This window comes from Pinus tabuliformis, chromosome 8, assembly GCF_031772625.1.
Source record: "Pinus tabuliformis cultivar Carrire ecotype Pingquan chromosome 8, CPIR1, whole genome shotgun sequence".
Lineage (NCBI taxonomy): Eukaryota > Viridiplantae > Streptophyta > Pinopsida > Pinales > Pinaceae > Pinus > Pinus tabuliformis.
The window spans coordinates 1,816,142,404-1,816,156,566 of record NC_142294.1 but is presented as its reverse complement, the minus strand read 5'-3'; positions in this window follow the sequence as shown (position 1 = coordinate 1,816,156,566).

Here is a 14,163-nt window from a genome sequence, read left to right as displayed (position 1 = left end):
AGCTGAAGATTCCACATGGGAGGACAAGAATTTTATACAAGAGCATCAAGAATTACTCAAGCGTTGAGGACAACAATTTTTGAAGGAGAGGGGCATGTTAGGTCCTTATACTACTAGTGTAACCCCTTATTGTTATTAGTACAACCCCCTTATTATAGTGTTGTGCCCATGTAGTCCCCATATTGTTATTATTGTACCCCATAGAAGCGCACTATTGTTATTATTGTGCCCTTACATTATTATTGTTATGTCGGCTCTGATTATATTATGACCCCTTAGACTCCTATATATAGAAAGGAAGTCTTTTCATTTGTATCATCTAAGAATTTTTCATTTGTGTAATGTAAAGGAGATTGCCCCCTCGAAGAGGCTGAATTCTAAGGCATTTATGATGGCGTGGGTGCAGGCACTAGAGTCAATTTCCCCAACCTGTCAGCAAGTTCCTCTATGCCTTGGTTAATTTCCTTTTCTTCAGCTTTGGGCGCATCAGTCATTAAAATGATGTTTCATTTGAAAAGAAAAAAACCCCACCGTTGAGCCTTACTATCAAGCTGTGGTTCTTGAGGGAAATTAAAAGAGATAACCCATTGGAGAACTTATGCACATAACATATATATCCCCTTTATATATATATACACTCACGACACGTTTACTATAGACAAGGCTCGTATGTATATATCACGCCGGCCTTACCATAGGCAAGACTCGTATATAAATATATAGCACCGGTGATGGGTGTATGCGGAGCTTTATAGTGGCGAAGGCTCGAGTATGTGGATTGACAGCTGTATGTCCCCACCCGCTACGTTAGCTCCGGCCGATGTATAGATTTATAACCACGATGGTACGAGCTTATAATCATAGACTTTAGTCTACTACAGCAATCAAATGAAAATCGCAAGAGTTCTTGGTGTGGCCTGAGGCATATGCGCAATTAGAATCCAGGCCCGCATGAGCATAAATGAAAGGAAAATCGATTCCTGTGATTAATATAAAGTATGGCCAGCGTGAGGAAATCCAGTCATCGATTCAACCATATAAATGCACCTTAAAATTAAACTGTGCAACCACTTTACAGAGTCATTAAATAAGAGACATCGAGAGAATAAAAATTCCCAAAGTAAAACTAAGGCACTCACCCCTCTCCTTTGTCTGACGAGAGCTTTGCTGCCTCTTTATTTATAACTAAGGATAGGCCCTCTTGTCCTTATCCAATACAAAGAAAAGCATGCTTTATAGGTGATTTAAAGCTTGAAAAGCTCTGTTACAAATAGCATGATTTATTGCTAGAATTTATTCTAATTTTAACTAAGAAAGCATAGAAATTGCAGGCTAAAGGACCCCACTCCCTTGCCTGTAAATTTTTTTGGATTTTTGGAATAATTTGGAAGATTTTCCCCTCTGAGTCACATGCTCCCGCATCAGACTCCTGAGGACAAAATTCTTCATGGGCTCCTGTCCATGAGCTCATCTACAGATTTGCCCAATTTCTGTAGAATGTCTTCTGTAACCCAAGTAGCTTCAGCGATCGGCTGTTCCTTCCACTTCACCAGATACTGGAAATACTCTCGTGCCCTTGTCTTCTTATACACTTTCTTGTCCAGAATTCTTTCTGGCTGTAAATTCTTGGCTGTGGGTAACTGTTTTACCCAGTCAATCTCTGGAGTCTCTTGATCCTGTGCTTTATCATCTGCAGCTTCTCATACTTGTACAGGTCTGCAACATTAAAAATTGGTGATATTCCCACACCAGGTGGTAATTCAATCTCATAAACATTTGCATAGAATTTCCTCAGTATCCTGCATGGTCCAATTTTCTTGGATTTTAATTTGTTATATTCTCCCTTTGGAAATCTCTCTTTTCTGAGGTGTGATAAAACCAAGTCTCCAACTTCAAAGTTCATTTCTCTTCTCCTCATGTCTGCTCTGGTTTTATATTTGATGTTGTTGTCCTGTAGCTGTTGTTTCACCTGTTCATGTATCGCCTGCATTCTTGAAGCAAAGTCTTCACCTTCTGCACTTCTTATTTCTTCTTTTCCCAGATTCCTTAATTCAGATATTCCCCTTGGGTGCATTCCATAAACAATATGGAATGGGCTCTGTCCTGTGCTCCTGTTCGGTGAATCATTATATGCATATTCAACTTGTGGTAACACTTGATCCCATTGCTTTGGATGCTCTGCAGTAAAGCTCCTCAAAAGATTGCCTAAACTTCTATTCACAACTTCAGTCTGTTTGTCAGTTTGTGGATGATAGGAAGAACTGAAATTTAATTTAGTTCCCAGCTTCTTCCATAGTGTTCTCCAGAAATGTCCAACGAACTTTGAATCCCTGTCTGAAACAATGCTTTTGGGCAATCCATGTAACCTTACAATTTCTTTAAAAAACAAGTTAGCAATATGAGAAGCATCACTATTTTTATAACATGGAATAAAGTGTGCTATTTTTGAAAATCTGTCTACTAACACAAAAATTGAATCATAGCCTCTTTGAGTCTTTGGAAATCCTAGCACAAAATCCATACTTACCATATCCCAAGGCCTATCTGGAATTGGCAATGGAATATACAACCCTGTGTTCTGGCTCCTTCCTTTTGCATACTGACAGACTTTACAATTTCTTACATAATTCTCTACTTCAGATTTCATTTTTGGCCAGAAGTAAAATCTGTTGAGCTGTTCAAAGGTCTTTTCTCTACCAAAATGTCCTGCAAGTCCTCCACTATGCTTCTCTTTGATTAAATTTTCTCTCATTGAACAGTTGGGTATGCATAACTGATTTTTCTTAAATAAGAGTCCATCTTGTATAAAATAATCCAGCCACTTGCTCCTGTCCGCCAAAATAGGATTTTCGCAAGCCTCAAATGCTTCCTTAAAATCTGAATCGGTTTTATATAATTCCTTAAGAAAATCAAAACCCAACACTTGGATTTGACTTTCTTGCAGCAATACACTTCTCCTACTTAAGGCATCTGCAACTTTATTTGACTGTCCAGTTATATGTTTCAACACAAAATGAAAGCCTTGAAGATATTCTACCCATTTAGCATGTCTCTGGCTGAGTTTTGGCTGCTGCATTATAAACTGCAATGCATGATTATCTGAGTAAAGAATAAATTCTTTCGACATTAAATAATGCCTCCACTTCTTTAGTGCCTGTACAACTGCATAAAACTCTTTATCATAAGAAGAATACTTCCTTTTTGCCTCATTTAGCTTTTCACTGAAGTAAGCTATCGGTCTATCTTCTTGACTCAAAACTCCTCCAATTGCTTCTGCGCTGGCATCACACTTAACTTGAAAAGTTTTGTTAAAATCAGGAAGAACCAAAACAGGCTTTTCAGTTATTTTCCTCTTTAACAGCTGAAAATTTCTCTCTGCTTCAACAGTCCACTTGAATGGTTGTTTATCTTTCTTTATGGTCTCAATAATAGGTGCATTAATTTTACTAAAATTCTTAATGAATTTTCTGTAAAAACTAGCAAGACCATGAAAACTCCTTACCTCAAAAATACTCTTGGGTGAAGGCCACTCCACAATTGCTTTGATCTTTTCTGGATCCATTTTCAATCCTTCAGCTGAAATAACAAATCCCAAGTGCATCAGCTCCTCTTTCAAAAATAAACATTTCTTCAGATTCAACAATAATTTTTCTTGTTGCAGCTTCTGTAGAACATAATTTAAATGTCTCAAGTGTTCTTCCTTGGATCTGCTATAGACTAATATATCATCCAGATATACGATTAAAAATTTACCAATAAATTCTTTAAGGACTTCATTCATAAGCCTCATGAATGTACTTGGTGCATTGGACAGCCCAAAAGGCATCACTCTCCATTCATATAATCCCTCATTGGTCTTAAAAGCGGTTTTCCATTCATCCCCTTCTCTTATCCTTATTTGATGATAGCCACTTTTAAGATCTAACTTTGAAAAATATTTTGCGCCAGATAAGCAATCCATTAAATCTTCAATTCTGGGTATTGGAAATCTATACCTGATTGTAATCTTATTAATGGCTCTTGAATCTGTACACATTCTCCAGCCTCCATCTTTCTTCGGGCTCAGCACTGTTGGTACTGCACAAGGACTCAGACTTTCTTTAATTAACCCCTTTTCAAGCAATTCTTGCACCTGTTTCTTAACTTCCTCATTTTCTGCAGGAGTCATTCTATATGCGGCTTTGTTAGGTAGACTTGCTCCAGGAATCAAGTCTATATGATGACTGATTTTTCGAATTGGCGGTAATTCATTAGGCAAATCATCAATAATAATATCACAATAATTCTCCAGCATTTCTTGAATTTCAATGGGTAATTCAGAAATTTTAGTAGAATTCAATATTACCTTGGGCTTGCAAATTACAGCAAAATTTACCTCATTTTCTTCAATCTACTTCAAGTATTCCTTCCCTCCAAGCAACAGAGTTTTTGGATCAGTCTTCTGTCCCGGTACATCTTCTTCTTGCAGAGGTAACAATGTATGATTAACACCATCTTTTCCAAACTTGTAGGTGTTTCGCTTCCCGTCATGTATGGCTCCTCTATCATATTGCCAAGGCCTCCCAAGCAATATGTGACACACGTCCATAGGCATCACATCACAAACAATTTTATCCTTGTACTTGCCCACTTGAAATTCCACTTCACACTGTTCACTTACCAACAGTTGATGTCCCTTTTGTAACCATGACACCTTATAAGGTGTTGGATGCTTCATTGTTTTCAGCTTCAATTTCTCCACTACTTCTGTAGAGACCAAATTATCAGTGCTGCCACTATCAATGATCATCTGGCAACATTTCCCTTGGACTTTGCACACTGTCCTGAACAAAGTTTTCCTTTGTGGCGGTTCAACAACCACCTCTTTCACTGGCTTAAGTAAAACTTTATTAACCACCAGAGATTCTCCTCTTTCTGGTGTGTTTTATTCTTCTACTACTGCTGCCGCTGGTGCTTCTTCTTCAGCTGGAGCAACAATTGCATTCCTCTGCTTTGTGTCTGCATTCTCTGGGCACTCAAAAGCTCTGTGTCCCAGCTTGTTACACCTGTAACATCTTATTTCTCTGCCTCTTCCTCTGCCTCCTCTTCCTCTGGAAAAACTCCCTCTGCCTCTTGCATCACCTTCTCTGGGTGCATGCTGGGTTGAGCTGCTGCTAGCTCCATCTCTAGGTGCTGTAGATCTACCTCTACCACCTTGACTTCCTTTTCCTCTGAAAGTCCCTCTCCCTTTGGCAGACTACTTCCTTATGAGCTTTTCCTCCACTTTCAGCGCTATCTGATAAGCTTCCTCTACTGTTTTAGGAGACAGCAGGCTTATCTCATCCTGAATGTCCATCCTAAGGCCATTCATATATCTAGCCACCTTCTCATCTGTGTCTTGGGCTTCTCCAGCTCTTATACTCACTTTATAAAACTCTTATGTATATTCTTTTACTGTTAAAGCTCTCTGTCTAAGATTTTGCATTTGTTTAAACAACGTTTGTTGATAATTACTTGGCAGGAACTTACCTCTTAACTTTGCTACCATTCGGCTCCAGTTCTTGATTGGCTGCTTACCAAGTCTCTTCCTTTCCGCCTGCACACCATCCCACCAGAGTGCTGCATGGCCTTTTAACTTGGTGACAACAAACTTTACTTTCTTCTCATCCTCTGTTTCTTCGTAATCGAAGAATTTCTCCATGCTGTTAATCCAGTCGATCAATTCTTCTGGATTCAGTCCTCCTTGATATACTGGTACTAATTGGTTCCATGGCCTGGCTGTGGATTTTAACACTGACTGAAAGAATCTCATCTCAGGAGTAACCTGTACAGCTTCCTCTTCTTCAGCAGCTTCAATTTCAGGCTCACTGACATCTCCATCATCTATATTTCTATCTGAAGTTAATGCATCCACTCTAGCTCGCAGCTCTTCCACTGTTTCCAATAGTTCAGCATTTGCAGCAGGTCGTCCTCTTCCACCACGTCCTCGTCCTCTTCCAACTCTGAAAGCCATCCTTCTTCTGCTCCTGAGATTCAATTCAATGTCAGTTGTGGGCTCTGATACCACTAATGATGGCGTGGGTGCAGGCGTTAGAGTCAATTTCCCCAATCTGTCAGCAAGTTCCTCTATGCCTTGGTTAATTTCCTTTTCTTCAGCTCTGGGCGCATCAGTCATTAAAATGATGTTTCATTTCAAAAAAAAAACCCCACCGTTGAGCCTTACTATCAAGCCGTGGCTCTTGAGGGAAATTAAAAGAGATACCCCATTGGAGAACTTATGCACACAACATATATATCCCCTTTATATATATATACTCACGGCACGTTTACTATAGACAAGGCTCGTATGTATATATCACGCCGGCCTTACCATAGGCAAGACTCGTATATAAATATATAGCACCGGTGATGGGTGTATGCGGAGCTTTATAGTGGCGAAGGCTCGAGTATGTGGATTGACAGCTGTATGTCCCCGCCCGCTACGTTAGCTCCGGCCGATGTATATAAATCGCACTCGCACAAACAGAGGTCTCTTGAGCGGACCCGATACACCCTTAATCGATGGTTAAGACTTCGCTAGTTCCGCTTATCGGCATTTGATACAAATGACACTTCGCTGTCTCCGCGATGACGGACTCCGCGACATATATAGACTCTAATTTATATCGTTTCGGTTCCAAGTTTGGAACTCGCTCTTTTATAACGCTATGCTCCCTTCGCCACAGGTTTTATGAACAGGCCCGCAACTAACAGTTTCCAAAGTCTCCTGCGCCGGTATAGATTTATAACCACGATGGTACGAGCTTATAATCATAGACTTTAATCTACTACAGCCATCAAATGAAAATCGCAAGAGTTCTTGGTGTGGCCTGAGGCATATGCGCAATTAGAATCCAGGCCCGCATGAGCATAAATGAAAGGAAAATCGAAAGGAAAATCGATTCCTATGATTAATATAGAGTATGGCCAGCGTGAGGAAATCCAGTCATCGATTCAACCATATAAATGCGCCTTAAAATTAAACTGTGCAACCACTTTACAGAGTCATTAAATAAGAGACATCGAGAGAATAAAAATTCCCAAAGTAAAACTAAGGCACTCGCCCCTCTCCTCTGTCTGACGAGAGCTTTGCTGCCTCTTTATTTATAACTAAGGATAGGCCCTCTCGTCCTTATCCGATACAAAGAAAAGCATGCTTTACAGGTGATTTAAAGCTTGAAAAGCTCTGTTACAAATAGCATGATTTATTGCTAGAATTTATTCTAATTTTAACAAAGAAAGCATAGAAATTGCAGGCTAAAGGACCCCACTCCCTTGCCTGTAATTTTTTTTGGATTTTTGGAATAATTTGGAAGATTTTCCCCTCTGAGTCACATGCTCCCGCATCAATTTATCTCTCTTTTCTATCTTTTTGTGAGCTGGTTTCATAACAACAAGATTAGAATTGATGGAACAATGGGAGAAATTTGGTAACATAGGTGCTAAGATCATACAACCTAGAAAATATAGTAGGGTGAGTATTATGGACAAGAAGATCCATTCGGCTAGTTGTCATTAGTTTACAAAATCAAATTATCAATAGTTCATGGTGGAATTTCTGTCAGAGGGTAAAATTCCAGGTAAGGGGTAGAATTGTGATTGTGTATCCCCCCCATTCCTCTCAATGAAGTCATGGGGGTTACCCCCCTATTCCCTAATTCATGAGAATCATGGACCTTGAAAAGTAAAATGTCTATTGTTGGGTTGTGGGAGCAGAACTCCATGGTAGAACTAGGAGTGTGGACCCCCTCTCCCTGCTTTCTGATGTCATGAGGGGGATGCAATCATTGTGTTGTTAATTTTGATCGCAATGGCAACCGTTAAATCATAGGGGACCCACATCGAGGTGGGGTATAGCAACTGAAATTATATATATATATATATATATATATATATATATATATATATATATATATATATATATGGGTGAGGGTTGTTCATTACAATTAACAAGGGGCATTGGATGTCATTGTGGGCACAAGTTTGTTTTAGTGTTGATGTTAGTTTTGGGTCAACATGTTGATGGGTTGTTAGATCAAACAAATCTTGGTTGCTAGAAGTCATTGTACCACAAAAATCCATTTTAAATCCTTATGGTAGTAGGAGCTCGATGTGCATCTGAGTCATGTAATCAAAGAGGTTTGGGGTGCTGGATCTGAAAGGAAAATTGTTGTAATAATTTTTTTAGATCAAGTTAAGTTATAACTAGGCCACTAGGAGGAAAACGGGTTTCATTATTTTCAAGTGTGTTTGTTCAGTAAATGATAAAAGTAGCCAAGAGGAATAGGGAGAGAGAACAAAGAGAGGATTTGTGCACTGTAGTTTCCCACTCACCACAATCCTTATTTCTTTGTACTCACTGCCATTCCTATTCAGAGAAAGAGAGCAGAGCGACCTCACCTTCTACCTAGGTTTTCTCCTGAAAGGGTATCCCAAGTTATATCTTCTATAAATTTTGGTTTGTGGGTTTCTATTTCACTGTTCCCTATTTCATGCATAATTATAATTTTCATGCATACACAGTAAACAATAATTTAGAAGAGAAATAAACCCTTATAGTGTAGATTTTGGATTTTTAAGTATAATTTTATCTTATCTATTGTGTTGAACTATCCATGGGAATATCCACAACATTTTATAGATAATATTGATATTAAAGAAGGCTTCTTTGGGTATATTAGGGATATTTGTAAGGGATCTAGGTTGACTAATCCAAAATTCATAAAACCTAACTCATGGCCAATGAATCTATGGATAACCCTTGTGATCCTATAGAGGAAAGGTTTTCGTAGCTGGAAGCATAAATTTTATATATAAACCGTAATGTGAATCTCCTTATTGTGGCCTTGACTAATAAACTTGGGATATTTGGAGAAGTTGGGGCTTCTAATGCAAAGGTCTAATTAGAGGGGAGATAAGGTGATTGGGAAGAAATAAAGAAGGAACAAAAGAAAGGATTTGAAAAATATCAACCTAGTCCGAGTGCCATGAACCATTCGCAATCCCTATTCAAAATGGAAGAAAAGGTTTATATCAAGTTGTACCAAGGTGATATCAATGCTCTAAAGATAAATAACTGGTTGCAGTAATTAGAAGTTTATTTCAATGTTCATCATATAGAGGAAGAACAAAAGATTTCATTTGAGCAACTTAAATTAGAGGGACCTGCCTTGACCTCGTGGAAAAGCCACACAAAGACCTTGAGCTTAGAGGACTTTAAAACCCTCATAAAGTCACAATTTTACCCTATCGAGTATGTGAAGGACCAATGGTTCCGATGGCACTACTTCAGGTAGAAGTAGGGCCAGAGTGTAGAAGAGTACACCACATAATCTAGAAAGTTGGCCATAATGTTGGGTATCTCCCCAAAGAACCCATATTTACTCCTTAAGTATCTAGGGGGTCTAGACAACCATTTGTGGAAGAAAGTGATGTTGTTCAAGCCTAGATTGGTGGACAAGGCTTGTGTACAAGAACAAGACCTAAATAACATAGGCATGAAGAAAGGGAAATCGAGTGGATAAAAGTAGAAGGAACACCAAGAAGCTTCTAAGGAGGAGAAGAAGAAGTGGAAAGTGGGACAATATAAAAATACGGTAGCCACAGGGACAAGATCCCAACAACCACTATAACCACTGTAACATTGATGGTCATACAAAGGAAAAGTGTTAGAAGTTGCATTTGGATTTTAACCCGAAGGATAAAAAGAAAGATAATAATAAGAAGAAACTCATGGCCATTGATTTGAGAATCCATATTGAAAGCAACTGGGACGTGGATCAGTGAAGAAGGAGGTGATCAGCACAACCTTCAACAATAGGAAGAGAAAGAAAATACAGACTCTTTGGTATAAAGATATAGGTTAAAAAGACGAATATTAATGCTCTATTTGACTCAAAATTATAGGCAAATCTCATTGCAAAAGAGCTAGTTAAAAAATTGTGATTGGAATTTTGTGATCATCCAAGCCTATATCCACTAGGATGGGTAAACAAGTATGCAAAAATAAAGGTAAAAAAATAGTGCAAAAATAGATTTTTTATCAGTGTTAATTTTATTAATGAAGTAGAACTAGATATAGTTCCCCTTAATGTATGTGGAGTGGTGTTTGGAAGTCCCTACATGTACATGCGAGATACAATATCGTGCAGAGAGTCAACCAATACTAGATTGTTAAGGATGGAGAATCATTCACCATCAACGCAAATGAAGGAAAGTCAAAAATTTCGCTGGTAAGTGCCAACCAAGCCAAGAAGCTAATCAGTTCTAGCAAGAATTCTTTACTATTTTTAAGAGAAAATGAGTCTATAGAAATATGAGTGAGAGTGAACCCATCTTGATAGGGGTGTAATAAGAAACTAGAAGAATTTCTATAGGAATACATGGATGCATTCCAGTCGAGGAAAATTTTAGGGGTGAAATTTCACAAATGGGCTATTTTTTGGACATTTTTGAAAAACATATTCACCAATTTCATTAAAAAATCATTTATTTTTTACATATATATGATTAAATGGCTGAAATTCGCCAAAAAATTACCAAATTTTAATAGTGAATTACATGTTTTTAATTGAATATTCTCCTACATTCTATACGTATGAATTTTTAAACTAGAATAGTCACGTACATACTATATATAGGAAAAATAGTAAATCCTTAAAAAATACCCCGATTCCAGTAACCTAAAGGGATACCACCCAAGAGGGAAGTGGAACAAGAGATCATGCGATTGCCAAATTCCCCATTTCCAGACACTAAGTTGTACAAGCAGTTTGTTATAGAAGCAAGTGAGGTGAAGAAACAATTGCAACGACTACTGGAACAAGGTGTTATTCGACCGAGTACATCAACCATCATCATTGTGACAAAGAAGGATGAGATTTTGAAAATTTGTATAGATTATAGGGTGTTGAACAAAATTTACACTCAAGAACACATACCCCTGACTAGAATAGATGATCTACTAGATTAGTTGCGAAAAGCGAATTACTTCACCAAGTTTCACTTAAATTTTGGATATGACTATGCTTGAGTCAGAGAAAAAGATACCTGGAAGACCACCTTCAAAACCAATAAAGGTTTGTACCAGTGATTAGTCATGACATTCGGCCTATATACTGCACCAACTATGTTTATGAGGTTAATGAATGATATATTGCACCCTTTTATAGATTCTGTTATACGAGATTTATGATTACAAACAAAAGTATCTCCCTTAGGTCGGTGGCTAACCTATAACAACAAAGAGACAAGGAACACAATGATTTTCTGATCGAGGTGGATATTGGTGGCCACTCGCCTATTGCACCTAGACCCCCTAGTTAGTTTCATCTGTTTCTTTGTTCATTTTAGCATTTACTATTTTTAGCCGTTTTTCGGGTCCTGAACTTCTGGAGCGGTTTTGACCCCCTAAACGACGTTTTTTTTTGGGTCCATGGTAGGCCCATTTTTATGGGAAAATGCCTATGGTGAAACCTGTAGTAGTTAGAGAGACCTTTTCAACAAGGTATCGTAGGTGCCAAACAAAGATAATATGACCAAGTTATGACCCCAGGAAGTTGGCTACCCAACTAACCCCAATGAGGTCCACACACTCTAGGTGTTACATCTCATGAGGTTAGGGTTTTGGTTGTTTAGGGTTTTCTCATGTTTTCCAATAATAAATAGGCCCTTGAGCCTCACGTTGTGAAGTCTTCAATACTTACATGAAAAAAAGAGTGAGGCAAGTTGTGAAGTCTTCAATATTTACATGGGGCCATTGGTAAATAAAACTGGAGAATGAGATAAAGTCAACTCAAAATTCCTCCATATCATATTGTAAGAATTGGTAAAGAAATTTAATGCATTTATAGATGATGAACTTAGCAAAACGTTAGATTTCATAAACTTTACTTTGTAAAACATTATAATATAACACATTATGTAAGCATAACATAGGAAAATATCATGCTAAATACCTTTTATTATGATTATGATACATATCACAAACCCTGATTATTAAAAAATGAATTTAATTGAATGTGAACTTTTTCCAAATATCTACTCCCAATTTTAAAATCCACCCACTAATAAAAAAAAACGGTTGAAATTGCCAAAGCGTGCCCTCCACTAATAAAAAAACCCTTGAAATTGCTGAAGCGTGCACGAACATTTTAGTTGATGACGGCCAAAGAGATGAGAGTGCGTTAACAGAAATGGAAAGTTCCATGGTTTAACAACTAAAATATTACATTTTTAATTTGACCGTATTTAAATTTATGAAAACTTAAAACTATATAAACATTAACACTTAAGATCATCACTTATCAATTCGGCTATAAATTTATAACAAAAAACAATTAATATAAATAATAAAATATAAAACTTATTTTAAAAACTAGAGATTTTATTAAATTATAAATCTATTATAATTGTAATTAATTTTTAATTTCAAATATTCAATTTACTTTATTTTTGTTTACATATATTTTTTTAAAAATGAAATTTTAATTAATTTTCAATTTCAAATTTCCAATTTATTTTTTTGTTTACATATATTTTTCATTATTTTTAAAATTAAATCAAATCTTAATAATTTCTTATACCACAAATCTTAGTAACTTCATATTCCATTTTCTTTAAGTATTTTTAACCAAATATAATTATACTCACTAATAAAATATCTTTAATTTCTTAAATAAAAATAAAAATAAAAATTCTTTGCAATCTTTCTCTTCCTCAACTTTCTCTTTCTCTTTTTATAACTCAACATTTTATTTGGACTTGAAAATAATTAATATTTCCTAATATTTCATTTGACTTGAAAAGTAGCTAGTATTAAAGTAATAACGCGATATTTTAATAGGCTAATGATGATGATGGTTAACGTCCACTATATTAGTTTTACTCTCAATATTATTAATAATTTAATTAATTTATAAATAATGAGAAATTTAATCATAATATAATTAATTTAATAAATAAGGGAAAATGTGGTTGGCAAATAAATGATTCAAATAAAAACAAATTAATCATGCTAATAAGGCATAATTTAAGCAGTCTTTACTTTAGTAGGGACTATAGCTTTCATTTTATGGTTAAAGACTCTAGATTGTGTAGTAGTTTGTGAAGATTTTGTAATTTTAACCAAAGTTTTCAAAAAATGTTGATTATTTCCATTTTTCGTAAATTAAAAATATTATTTCTCATTTTTAAAAATATAATTTCTAATTTTCCATTGGTTGAGCGAGTATTGATGTGACATAATTCTCCTCGCAGAGGGAAATTTAATTTTGGTATTTGTTAGACATTGGAAAATAATTTTAAAATAGGAAAAAGGGAATTACATGATTGGTTGTTGTGTAGGCTCTGACATTGACGATCATGATTGATTTGTAGTGGACATTGCATTCTATGCTAATGTTCTAACAATACGGATCGACGATGAAGGTTTCACGACATAGATAGATGGCTAATGAGCCACAAAGTTGTATATGCAAGGGGGGCAGGGTGGTAGGGTGTTAGGAGTATGTTCGTATACATAAGCAAGGAGAGGGGGGGTCCATACTCCAACAGAATGCATCTTACCTGAAGGTTCTCACGTGTGGCCAGAAGTCTACATCAATGGTGAACAATGCATATCAAATGTGAAATAAGGAGGCGATTAACTGCACAGAGCAACCTGATGGGTGGGTTGGTCCCCATCTCTATGTTGACTCGACGACGTCTTATTTGATATTAGGTTCCAAAGGAGTTGTGTCAAAACCACCTTGGAGATGGTTTGATGTATGGATTTTAAAACAAGGGTGGAAAGTTATATCAGATTTATGGAGACAAAAGGATTTGGAATCTGTCGAGACCAGAACCTTGACTATGATGGGAATCTCAACAACAAGTGACAAGAGTATTTTACCTATGGGTTTGTTTCATTAATTCATGACAATTTTGATTCTATTTTTCTTATTAAATGTGTCATAAATGGATAGGGTATGTACTTTATTTTAAAACAAAAGCATGTGTTGATGTGGCTATGGGTCGAAAAGTTGTTGTAGGAAAAATTGCATGTTATTGATGAACTATTTGATTTCACTCATAAGGAATGGCAAATCTACAAGAATGACAACTGAAAAAAGGATGAAATTTTGTTTACAAGCTTAGAATTGGTGG